This window comes from Aquarana catesbeiana, linkage group LG04, assembly GCF_042186555.1.
Source record: "Aquarana catesbeiana isolate 2022-GZ linkage group LG04, ASM4218655v1, whole genome shotgun sequence".
NCBI classification, from domain to species: Eukaryota; Metazoa; Chordata; class Amphibia; order Anura; family Ranidae; genus Aquarana; species Aquarana catesbeiana.
In genome coordinates, this window is record NC_133327.1 from 144,930,373 (window position 1) to 144,942,414 (window position 12,042).

The following is a 12,042-nucleotide window of genomic DNA, read 5'->3' on the forward strand; positions in this document are numbered from 1 at the left end:
CACAAGACTGCTATATACTACTAATGAGAAAAGGTATTTAGCAGTTTATATTTACTAAAATAATTGTATTTTCATGTATCGTGTACTGTGGGAGATCAGATATAGTGAATGCAGGGTCCTGGGTTCAGTAACACTTTAAGGGGGGGGGGGATCAATACTGGCCCACTTCCAACCCGCTATCTTACCCCTTTTTTCTATTTCTCCCCTTTCCTATCCCTCTGTCCTTCCTTTCTTTCTACACTTCTTTTGCACCAGTACCACAATCCCACAGTTGATACTAACACAGCTGGGATTCTCATTAACCTCTCCTGTACAGGGAGACCCCCCCCCCCTCCACCCATGGGTGTATATGCAATTTATCACGCTATTCCTAATTTTGGGGGACCTTTCCACCGTGAACATTGTATTTTCCTAGTATGAGGCTTTTTCCTTGCCCACCTTGGTAGAAATTGACATTTATTACTTTTTCTTCTATGGTTTGGATTATTGATGTTGGGAATTTGTTCTATACATACGTAGGCAGAAACAGAATACTTGTTCGATATCTGTGCATTGGTCAATATGCTCAATAAAGTTTATTGAAACAGAATAAATTATAGATAATAAAACTTTATCTAATAAAGTTAGAGATGCGTTCTCCTTTAGCAGTGTACTTTCATTTTTGAACCTGTAATTTCTTTAATTGTATTTATTTTATTATTTTATCAATCATATATATTTTTTTTTTCCCATGAAAAATGTATTAAAAGTAAAAAAAAAGTACAAGCGTACATAGCATTGATACATAAATTGAGGAATAGAGAGAAACATATCTTGTATATCTACAGGTAGTATCAAATGGGGGTAACCAGTGTCTATAAACATAAAGAGTGAACAGTTGGAGGTATACCTTCGTCAACATATCATACCTCTGTCATATTTTATTCCTTGTATTTTATCACATGTATTTTTTACCAATAAAGTGATAGCTATATCCTTATTGCAACAGACATTTTTCCTCAAATTTTTACAGCTAGTTAAACTCGAGAGCTGTATTCATATTTCAGCCATGGGTATAATGATTTAGCTATACCTTTCTTACAACTTATAATACAAAAGTGATAGATATAGCGTTTTCTGTGTTTTTGGGGGAATTTCAATGCTTTCTTTTCATGGCAATGTCTTTTGTAGGAATGAGCGGGCGATTTCTCCAAACTTGATTTTGCTACAAACATACAGATTTCACGTTTGCTGAAATTTTGTTGAAATTGGCTACAAATTCACAAAGTACACATTCTAGAAAAACAATGTAATTACCATGTCGATCAGCAAAGTCATTCATCGCCAGCGCAATGAAAGCTTATGAAAATATTATAAAATCATTAAAAAAATGAAGGGAGTTTTTATAAGACCCCTTTCACACTGAGCCACCCCGGCGTCATCGGTAAAGCGGCGCTATTTTTAGCGCCGCTTTACCGTCGTTTTAGGGGCGCTATTCGGCAGCTAGCGAGATGGTTTTAACCCCGGGTAGCGGCCGAAAAGGGGTTAAATCCGCCCGCAAAACACCGATGCAGCAGCGCTTTGCCGGCGGTATAGCAGCGCTGCCCCATTGTTTTCAATGGGGAGGAGCGGTATAGGAGCGGTGAATACACCGCTCCTACATCACTGCAAAGAAGCTGCTGGCAGGACTTTTTGTGACGTCCTGCCAGCACAGTGCCCCAGTGTGAAAGCACTCGGGCTTTCACACTGGGTTTGCAGCTGAGGCTTTTTTCAGGCGCTTCACAGGCGCTATTTTTAGCAATGTAGCGCCTGAAAAACACCTCAGTGTGAAAGGGGCCTAACTCCGAGGAGATATTTAAAGTCTAAACCCAAGAACAAAACTGTAATTTATTGTTCTTAGATGTGGTGGCTGCATTATTTTACTTTTTTTAATAAATTCTTTATTTACCTGCTTCAGCCCCGGAGGATTTTACCCCCTTCCTGACCAGAGCACTTTTTGCGATTGGCACCACGTCTCTTTAACTGACAATTGCGCGGTCGTGCGATGTTGCACCCAAACAAAATTGACGTCCTTTTTTTTTTCCACAAATAGAGCTTACTTTTGGTGGTATTTGATCACCTCTGCGGTTTTATTTTTTGCGTTGTAAACAAAAAAAGACTGACAATTTTGAAAAAACTATTTTTTTTTTTTTACTTTTTGCTATAATAAATATCCCCCAAAAATATATAAAAAAAAACATTTTTTTTCCTCAGTTTAGGATATGTATTCTTGTATTCTACATATTTTTGGTAAAAAAAATCGCAATAAGCGTATATTGATTGGTTTGTGCAAAAGTTATACCGTCTACAAAATAGGGGATAGATTTATTGCATTTTTATTTTTAATTTTTTTTTATTAGTAATGGCGGCGATCTGCGATTTTTATCTTTATCTTTTGACACTATTTTGGGACCATTGTACAGCGATCAGTGCTATAAAAATGCAATGATTACTGTGTAAATGGCACTGGCAGTCAAGGGGGTTAACCACTAGGGGGCGATGAAGGGGTTAAGTGTGTCCTAGAGAGTGATGACAGCGATCACCGCTCCTTATGACAGGGAGCGTTGATCTCTGTCATGACACAAGCCAGAATGGGGAAATGCCTTGTTTACATAGGCACTTCCCCATTCTGAGGCTCCGTGACACAATCGCCGGGAGACCGGTGGACATCGAGTCCGCTGGTCCCACGGGCGCGGTCACGCTGTATGCGGCAGGCGCGCGTGCGCCTGCTATCCCCGGCTCTTAAAGGGGACGTACAGGTACGCCCATTTGCCCACAGATGTGCCGACGTATATCGGCGTGCAGCGGTCAGCAAGTGGTTAAAGAAATCAATAATGCAACATGACGATGACGGGCACAGAATTATGAAGGGTGTCACATAAATATAAAGAGTGTAGAGTACAAAGACATCATAATGCATTAGTTTACCTTTTCAGGCCTTCTCCCTTAGTTTTCACCTTAGTTTTCACCTGGTGATCCTGTCAGTAACACATTTCTTGCCCTAGGCTGCTTTTCTGATTCGGATTACAAACACCTCCCCCTCTCATATTCTTAAAGTGGTTGTTAAGTCAGATATTCTAATTCTAATTCCTGCTAGCCCCTCTTCCATAACAAAAAGTGTTTTAAAAAAAAATTGGCAGCTAAATACCTTTTTTCATGTCGCCAATGTGCGGACACGTGACCGCCTGCTGCTCTCCTTCCCTTATCTATGGACTACAGTGGGAGGGTCTGAATTTCCCCTCTGACGTCAGCCAGGCGGTCACGTGACTGCACATCTGCAATGTGAACAAAGGTATTTTAGCTGCCAAATAAAAAAAAAAAACACACACACTGTGTAGTACATCTTGTTATTGCAGAGGGGCTGGCAGGAATTGAAAACACTAACTTATTACAGACGAAGTAGCAGTAGAAGGGGAGGGGAGGGGCAGGGAGGAGACGGCTCATTACACAGACTCCTGAGCTGACAGGGAGAGAGGGAGAGAGGAGAGCAGCATGATGACGGAGGCACACACACAGGCCCAGATTTACTCCCTTTGCCGCCCTAAGGCCGGGTCCTTCAATGCCGTCCCCCCCCCACACACACACACCACCATTCTCAGGCGCTGATCGCTGGGGGAGGGCTGACAGGGGCGCTGATCGCTGGGGGGGGCTGACAGGGGCGCAGGCGCTGATCGCTGGGGGGGCTGACAGGTACGCAGGAGCTGATCGCTGGGAGGGGGCTGACAGGGGCACAGGCGCTGATCGCTGGGGGGGCTGACAGGGGTGCAGGCGCTAATCGCGGGGGGATGACAGGGACAGGGAAATGGCCGTGTTGTGGGCAATTCTGCCAATAACCATCATGGCTGTCACGCAGATGCGTGACAGCCAGATCATGGCAGTTTGCGCGCACGCCCTGATCTTGTGGGCACCCCCCTCCGGCCTATTTAAACCTGCCACTGACACTTACAGTTTGCTGGATTATCAACAGCTTCCTGTGTTCCTGTGCCTTGTATACTCTGAAGACCCCTGGTTTGACCTCTGCTTGGCTTGACCTGTGTTCCTGTTTATCTCCTCGCTCTGACCCCGGCTTGGCTGACTACTCTCCGATCCTCTGCCCTCTGTGTATGACCCGGCTTGTTCCTGTACCTCTCTCGGACTGTCTTCTGGTATCTGATCCCTGGCCTGGCTGCGGACCCTGTTCCTGGTTTACCCTGCTGTTGCTACTCAAGACTTCTCTCTGCACGGCTGCCACAACACACTCTAGCTACTTAAGCCAACCAGTCAGTTTGCAGTATCCCTGGCAACCCGTGCACCTTTGGGCATCGCATCCCCTGTATCAAATCCAGGGAAGCGCTGCACTCAGCCGCAAGGGATGCCCTCTCAACAACCCGGCCTCACACTACAGACCTTACAGGGGGGTGAACACTGCACCTGTGACTCCAGGGAGAAGAGAGCGTGCTGGGATTTGTAGTCTTGTATAGTGAGAAGGAACTATCCAGGTGCACAGCTATGAAGGATGGCCGCCCCCCCTGTGGGCTCTCCAGGCTTCTTACCTCATTATCAGTGCTGTCAGGACGCGGTGCTCAGTAGGCTGTGTATACAGAAGCCCCGAGTTCCCCTCACTTTCCCTCACCCTCTGATTAGAAGCAACACAACCCGGACACAGAGTCAGAATACCCGCCAACAATCCAATGTCGCCTCACCCACACCCGGCGTCATGACGTTTGGCGCCAATCCCTCCAACAACTCCACTTGGAGCTATACCCTGGGCCACACCGGGGGTCCCCTAATCTGAAGAAACATCTGAGTGACCTCACGGGCACCATTTTTACTGCTGGCAAGAAGCTGTGAAGGCAGAATGCAAGCTGCCCTCCCAGTATGTGTGGGTGGGGGGGGGGTTGGGGGTTTGCGGCCGCGAAAGCCGAGAAGTCGCCGCAGGAGCAGCGCCGCGGCCACCCCTGCACCACTGCCGCCCTGAGGCCTGGCCTCGGTGGCCTTGTGGGAAATCCGGCCCTGCACACACACATCCCTGTTTTCGTTCTATCACAAGCGATTGCGGGTGCCCGGAATTGACTCGCTGCATGCATAGGTGCCTGCAATAGTATCTTAAAGAGCCGACGTATATCTACAGCCATTTGCGCAGCCGTGCCAACCTGTTGCAGTATAACTGCAGCGGCTGGTCGGTTAGCGGTTAAAGTAGTTGTGAACATACAATGTTATACACACTTTCTAATGCAATTATAACAATGAGGGCAGCATAAACCCAGATAGCATGAAATTGTGCTGCAAGTTTAAAAATGACTTGCTAAGCTCTTGCTAGACTTGCCAGGCTTCACATGTTTGTTGCACAATTGCAGCAAGTCCACATTGCATGACTCCAGATCAACTTTCTTTGCAAACATTCTGCAAGTCTGCTGCAAGTTCTGGTTCAGTTATGTTGTAAAATAGTCATCCCACCACAGGGGTCACTGTGGCTGAATTTTCATGCTGTAGATTAGCAGAGCTCTTGCTGTAGATTCACCACTGCAATTTTGCTTTTGCTAGAGACTTGCCACGCACATTTTCTACAACTAGAACTTGTGCTTCAAGTGCTCTGTAAAGCCTCGTACACACGATCGGATTGTTGGACAACAAAACCGTGGACTTTTTTCCAAAGGGCGTTGGCCCAAACTTCTCTTGCATACAAACGGCAAGGAATTATCGGCCAACAAATACGAACGTAGTGACATACTACGTTGTTTTTCAGCCCTTTTTTCAGCCCTTTGGGCTCCTTCTGTTAATTTCGTGTTAGTAGAAGTTTGGTGAGTTTTGATTCGCGCTTTTCATTTCGCACTTTTCTTTTTGCGCTTTTCATTTTGCGCTTTTCAGTTCGTTTCTGAACGGCCGTTTGTCAAACAGACATGTTGCGGAATCGGAGGAGATAACGTTTTATTTATTATTGGCCTTGGAGTTATTGCTTTGACATTATTTTTTTGGTTGAATAAGAATAATTTGATTTGGTATATTTTCTATATTTTTGGATGCATAGAATGCACTTTTTGGTTAAGTTTTATTGGCAGATAGCATGTCTAATTTTATTTTCTTTTGTTAATGCACAGTAAAAGAATTGTGGAGAATAATACTTGGCTATGTGTTTGACTTCAAATGACAGTTTGGGAGTAGGCAGTTACATTTTAAAAAATACAATGTAAAATTGACAAGGGACAATAACATAGTTGTATCTTTGAACTTAAAAACTACGGGATAATAGTGTTGTGGTAACTTGCCCCCCCCCCCCCCCCACCAAAAAAAAAACATTATAATATTATTCTTGATATCACTAGAAAATAAAAGCCTTTTTTAAATACGTTTGGCAGAACTCCATCAGTATCACCAGCAAAGCAGCTTCATTATTATCCCATTAAAGAAGAAGAGAATGTGCGCTGCATTTCGAGATTTCATAATTTGCTGCATCACGAATGTTAATTCTCCATTACGAACGCTAGTTTACAAGACCGACCGCTTCTGGCTCATCCTTGCTTCCGAACATGCGTGTTTGTACTTTGGACTTTTGTCCGACGAACTTGTGTACACACGAGCGGAAAATCCGACAACAGACATCTGTCCGTGGAAAATTTTAAAGCCTGCCATCCAACATTTGTCTGTGGAAAATCTGACAATTGTCCGATGGAGCGTACAAACGGTTGTATTTACCGCCAACAGCCTGTCATCACACATTGCCCGTCGGAAAATCCGATCGCGTGTACGAGGCTTTAGAATTCAACACTGCCACAAATTTTTGGGGAGTTACTCTTGCTATCTGGAATTGTTTTTGCTTAGTTTCAGAAATGATCTTTCTTACCTTTTTAACCAAGTTAAAAAGTTTGGTCATGTTGCACCCCCTTTTCCTTCAGAACTGCCTAACTCTTGGTGGCATAGATTCAACAAGGTGTTGGAAACATTCCTCATTTTGGTCTATAGTGACATGATAGCATCACGCAGTTGCTGCAGATTTATCAGCTACACATTTGTAATGTGAATCTCCCGTTTCACCACATCCCAATGGTGGTCTATTGGATTGGGATCTAGTGAATGTGGAGGCCATTGGAGTACAGTGAACTCATTGTCCTGTTCAAGAAGCCAGTGGTGAGATGATTTGGGCTTTGTGACATGGTGCATTATCCTGCTGGAAGTGGCCATCAGAAGATGGGTACACTGTAGTCATAAAAGGATGGACATGGTCAGCAACAATACTTACGTAGGCCGTGGCATTTAAATGATGCTCAATTGGTACTAAGGAGCCCAAAGTGTGCCAAGAAAATATCCCCCACACCATTACACCCCCGCCACCAGCCAGAACTGTTGATACAAGGCAGGATGGAGCCAAGCTTTCATGTTGTTTACGCCAAATTCTGACCTTACCTTCCAAATGACGCAGCTCAAAATCGGGACTCATCAGACCAGGCAACGTTTTTCCAATCTTCTATTGTCCAATTTTGGTGAGCCTGTTTGAATTGTAGCCTCGGTTTCCTGTTCTTAGCTGACAGTGGCACCCGGTGAGGTTTTCAGCTGCTGTAGCCCATCTGCCTCAAGGTTCGATGTTTTGTGCGTTCAGAGATGGTATTCTGCATACCTTGGGTGTAACGAGCAGTTATTTGAGTTGCTGTTGCCTTTCTATCATCTCAGACCAGTCTGCCCATTCTCCTTTGACATCAACAAGGCATTTTGGTCCACACAACTGCCGTTCACTGGATATTTTCTTTTTTTTCGGACCATTCTCTGTAAACCCTAGAGATGGTTGTGCATGGTTTTGAGTAGATCATCAGTTTTTGAAATACTCAGACCAGCCCCTCTGACACCAACAACCATGCCACGTTCAAAGTCACTTAAATCCTCTGTGTGTCTGTGAAGTGTCCTGTACTTCAGAATGACCAGCCAAAGGTTACAAACTGACCACACAAGAACAGATCAGCTTCAGTGCTTTGTGTGGTCAGTTTAGATAAACAAAGAAAGGTGACTGGTAGCCCCAGGACTCTTCCCTGGATTTCCATCATCTCTATGGCCACGTAGGCAGAGGGATCCTTCTTATTTTCTACATCATGGCACTCCAGTGCAAGACAAAGTGGTTGAGGTGGGGTTTGTGGCAGACTCTAGAGTGGAGACTGGGAGGACACTGCTGTCAGTTTGGTTGGTCTAAGTGGCATTAAGGCATGCCCACATGAAAACTGAGAGAAAAGGGTTTTAAAAAGAGATTCCCAGGGGGCGTGTCCTGGACGTCAAGCTGGGAAGACGTGTTGAGCCTGAGCTCCTCGCTCGCTTTGCGGAATTGACTGCCATCCACTATCTTCCTCTGCCCAAATCTTGCTCCAGACTGCCTGTCCTGATTCCTGAGCCTTCTCCACCCTTGTCTAGGGGACCAACGGGAGTTTTGGCCAGCCGGGCTTAGGCCTGCCGCTGATCAAACAACGCGGCGGGCCCCGCCATCTTGGGGCCTACTAAGCAGAAGACGCCTACTGTGTCCCACGGCCGAGCTCTGCGGGAAATACATCTTCTCCGACTGAGCACACGAACTGAGCTCCCCCCGGGGTTGCGGGGCTGACTCCCAGCCTAAGACGGATACCGAATGCGGTCTGCCACAGTCTCCGGCTACCCACGGCATACCGTGGAGGCCTATGATCTCGGGCATGGATCGCAGTCCGAAACGCATGCTCCATATGCAATTTCTTACGATCGATACCCTCTGCTGTGAGTAATCCCTCAGGAGACATCATATACCCGCAACAGGGGGTCTCTCTGGCCTCCCTGACGGACTTTCCTATTGCGACCGCACCTCAGGAAAGGCCGCGGCTTCGGCTTACATCTGGAATTCGGTGGCCATCTTGCCGCTCCAAAGTACACCCTGACGGTACTCCCTCCACTCCTTCAGGTAACTGGACACTTATAAGGTACTGGGGCTCTTAGAGACTGTCTCCCACCTCTCTTACTGGCAGTGGGGGTTGGTGGGGCTGCAGATTTGTAGCTCTGCTGAATCAATAGAGCATACTACTACCTATATGGAGGATGCTGCTTGAGTAAACCCAGGGCCCCTCCCTGCTCACCGAGACCTACGTGAAGCTTTTATAGCTATATACAGATACGGAGGTAAGCCTGTCTGACTACTAAATTCTCTGCACACCTCATGGGCAAAGTTGGCCAACAGCAACAATACTATAAACCACAGTTTGGGTCGCGTGAGGAACTAAACATGGAACGTTATGTTACTAGGCCACAACCTGCCACCTCGAATTCTTCCGCAAACCCTTTTGCCTTGCTGGACCTATCCCAGGATTCGGAAGATGCTGCAAATCCCCCACTATCTAGCTCTCAGAGTCAAGCTCTCAATTCTTCACCTTCACGTGAGACTCTTACCCCTGACATTCTGGACACTAAACTGCAGCTTTTACTTCAACAAATCACGTCCAATGTCTCGGCTGAGGTAAGCAAACTAGCTGCTGAATTGAGAGGGGAAATAACCCAAATTGGGGATCGCACAGATACCCTGGAGAATAAATTAGATGAGATAATAAACTACGTACAGGCCATCAAGGAGGAAAATCACACCTTACGCCTCTCAGTCTCTCAACTGCAATTACAACAAGAGGACTTGGAGAACAGGGAGAGGAGACAAAACCTACGCTTCAGAGGAATCCCAGAGACGGTGGGAGACTCCGGACCTATCTTCTGGGTCTCTTTAACAACTTGACTCCCTCAGTTGTGGACATAGACTGGCGCCTGGATAGGGCTCATCGGTCTCTGGGCCCAAAACCTCTGGCCGGAGCTAGACCCAGAGATGTTGTGGTGAGGTTTCATTATTTCGAAAGCAAAGAGGCACTAACCCTGCCAACACGTAACAAATCCCAAATTATGTATAAGTGTGCTAAATTGCAGATCTTTAGCGACCTTTCTCCCATCACCCTTACTAAACGGAGGAATCTACGCCCAATTACTTCACACCTGCAACAACATAAGATCCCATACTATTGGGGATTTCCTTTCCGCCTAGCTGTATCCAGAGATATACCTTGCGTGAACTGCAAGAGGCTGAGGCCTTCCTAAAAAATCTTGGTCTCCCTCCTCTTCCAGAGGATGACATGATCCCTCCTGCCACCCAGGTCTGTCTACCTCCAAACACACCCAATTGCATATGGACCCCTGTTAGGGGCAAGTCCAAGAAACACCTCTCCACTCCTCAACGCCTCCGATCCTCTAAACAACCTCCTTGAACTCCACTCTGAACGTTCCTTTTTGAATCTATACCACATTACCCTTTGCATTTCCATAACCTCAAATTTTTGGATGAAACGATGTTGCTGTTTTGGTTACTAAAGTTTTGAGACTACCCTGTCCCCTCTTCGGTAGAATTTTTTCCCATCCCATGGGGTGCTTTCACTAGAGGTTTTACTACTTTAAGTGACAAATTTACCTATTTATTTCCTAACTTTGCTTTTCCTAAGGTACACAGGTTTTTCCAATGTCTTTTTGCTTTTTATTTTTGTTATCAAGCTCATAAGGTGAGCAGCGGGCCCTTCCTATTTCTCCATCCAGAGTCTCTAGATGGAAGCCCGTTCACGCCCCTATCAGGCCCTGGTCTTTGTCCAGGGCTTCCTGAGATACAGTTTTTTTCTCAGGCCTACAGAGATTTAAGTCTTTTTTTCTTTTTTTTTTCTTTTGGTCTTTTTTTTTTGGTTTTCTTTTTTACCTTTTTTGCTCATGTCTATAGCTTTGTTTCACAGATTGAGATTTCATTGTTATTATTTTCTCATCTCAAAGCAGTATCAACATAGGGTTTGTCATTTAGCAGTCAGAAGTGGAAAAGTGATTGTTATCAACAATACACATAAACTGCCTTATATATTTTTCTATGTTATCCAATGTTTCAATGCTTGTATTATCTACTATTTCTACACTAGCTTATCTAAATAGACCGCAACCAGGGCTCTGAAAATGATGTCATATAATGATGTGAAAGGCTTGGGTTCCATTAGTAAGCGCTGGATGGCCCTAAAGGACTTCAGAGCCTCGGGCGCAGACGTGGTAATGATTCAGGAGACCCACTTTTGGGCAGGCAGATCATTAAACTTTGCTTCAAAGTTTTTCCCCACCTCCTTCCTTGCCTGTGATTCCACGGGCAGGGCGGGAGTGGCAATCTTGATCAGAAAATCGTGCCCTGTTAAGGTCAGGAAGTCTCATGTAGATCCTCATGGGAGATTTCTCATCTTAGAATGCAAATACATGTCCGCCTCTTTTACACTGGTTAATTTATACGCTCCAAATACGGGCCAGATTGACTTCCTCAACAAACTTTTTGATACCCCATAATATCGCTCACAACCTTTTATAATCGTTGGTGGGGACTTCAGTCTGGTCATGTCACCCACTAGAGGAAGACAAACCCTCTTTAGCACTGTACCATCCAAAAAGATCATGTCCCAAGCCAATGCCTTCCGTAAATGTGTCAGGTCACATTGGCTATTCGATTCATGGAGGATAAAACACCCCTCTGCTAAACAATTTACGTTCTATTCACCAACCCATAAAATATACTCCCGTCTTGACCACTTTTTTATTTTGGCTCCACTTATTCCCTATGTGGTCGAGTCGGATATTTCCCCCATTACATGGTCAGGCCATGCACCCATTATGTTAGATCTTATGCTCTCTCAGACTTATTCCAAATCATGTCATTGGTGTCTTAATGATCACCTTTTGCAGTCCGACGTATCCCACTCCATTCTAGCAAATAGTTTGAAAGAGTACTTTCTGCTCAACACAGGATCAGTATCTCAGATTTCTACGCTGTGGGAGACGCACAAGGCTGTATTTCATGGTGCATGTATAGCTGAAAGTTCTCGGTTGAAGAGAGATAGAAATAGTCTTATACAGTCTTTACTGTCCACCCTAGTAATCGCAGAACGGAGGCTTTTGTGTGGTCCCACAGTGATGAAATTACGCAAAGTCATATATCTCAGAGAACAAATTAAATCAACAAAACTTGACAAAACAGCCAGGTCCATGCTATGGACGAAA

General features: G+C 45.3%; 1 long non-coding RNA gene across 1 annotated transcript in view; it reads left to right on the forward strand.

The window, feature by feature from the left end:
- LOC141139570 (uncharacterized) overlaps nt 1-12,042 on the forward strand; it is a 79,497-nt gene that overhangs the window by 2,879 nt on the left and 64,576 nt on the right. The window lies entirely within an intron of this gene.